Genomic DNA, 1,545 nt, shown 5'->3' with positions numbered 1-1,545 from the left:
ATCTACTACCCTGATGACAACTGACTGGACTATTGTTGATTCTTGTGTCAAAGATAGCACTCTGTGCGTGGCCAATGGCCCATGCGTTGACCTGGCCCAAAGACTTTCTGTGGCACTGGTGAAGATAAAAGAGACAGGATGGGGGGCAGGCTAAGTCACAGGAATGGGGTAATGGTGCCTGATCCTGAGAGGTGACAGTAGAGTGGCTCCGGTGTCTCTTGACCTACTGAGACATCTCAACAATGACCAACGTTCCAGGACATCATGAGACTTGACTGAACTACAGTGGGCTGATCTCCCCTACTTCACTTCTTCTAGTTTTTCTATGGAAACAGAGTGTACCTCTACCAACATTCCTCCCTCCTATCTGCTTTCTTTCACACTTCAACTCTACTTGTCCCCAGTTACCTAGCCCTCGGTCACTACACACCCTTTAGAATTTTGTCTCTTGGACAATCTGTCAGGATAGGATCCCTTTACTTCCATCTTAGCCTAGGCCCCAAACTAAGAAGGACAAGTCCTCATTTCAACAATAGATTAAACCGGGGCACCTGGGTGACTCAGTCAGTTAAGCGTCTGCCTTTGGCTCAGGTCATGATCTCAGGGTCCTGGGATCGAGCCCCGAGTTGGGCTCCCTGCTTACCGGGGAGCCTGCTTCTCCCTCTCCCTCTGCCTCTACCCACCCCCGTTCCTCTCTTTCTTTCTCTCAAATAAATAAATAAAATATTTTAAAAACAAAACAAAAAACCCCAATAGATTAAACCTTGTAAACCAAACAAAATAGTCTAGAATGTTCTGGACTCTAGGGGACTGTGTAGACAACCAGGTGCACTGTGGTGGTGAGATTACTCTTGTTGTTTGTTTCCTGTCAGTTTGTTTTTTAAATGCTGAGGAAGACTCATTTGAGCTGGAAATTTTCCTGGAGAGCAATCTTAATGACATTTCAGTCTGTGGACACTAGAAGTCAAGCTCCTGTATTGGAAATAACTGATCTATTCGGACCTGCACTTACCCTGGGCTGCTCCTTTCTGATGTGATTGCTCTTGTCATTTCTGCTGAGACCATGCCGTGAGTCACTGACCTATCATATACCACTCTGGCAGAATGACATTTCAGCCTCTGGCCCCCATCCATGATCCCTTTTGACCTCTTCTTTCACCTTTCCTTACCTCTCTAATCCCCAACCATTTCTTCCTTAAGCCTTCTGATCCAGTTGATTCTCCTTGAAAATCTACTTCCCTGCAAGGCAAAAGGCTGAGTATCACTGAGCTTTTGCACTTGAGTTTGACATATCCAACTGTTTTCCCTCTAGGCCATTTCATTGTATTATACTTTCTTTTCCCTAACTTGCTGTCAAGAGCTTTTCAATACCAGAATCTTCCCTGGGTTATAAAAAAGCAGGGAGAAGGTCCTGGAGTTATGGCAGAGGATCGGGGGTGGGGGGTGAGGGTAGTGGGAAAAAGACCAACAGCTGTTTCAGAGGAGGGTGAGAGCTGGCTTGGGCCATAAGCCCCTCATCCCCATGACCCATTCCTCTTCTCTGAC

The sequence above is a fragment of the Phoca vitulina genome, unplaced genomic scaffold (genome assembly GCF_004348235.1).
Source record: "Phoca vitulina isolate PV1807 unplaced genomic scaffold, GSC_HSeal_1.0 scaffold35, whole genome shotgun sequence".
Taxonomy (NCBI): Eukaryota; Metazoa; Chordata; class Mammalia; order Carnivora; family Phocidae; genus Phoca; species Phoca vitulina.
The sequence above is the reverse complement of the archived record's forward strand: the minus strand, read 5'-3'. Positions refer to the sequence as shown.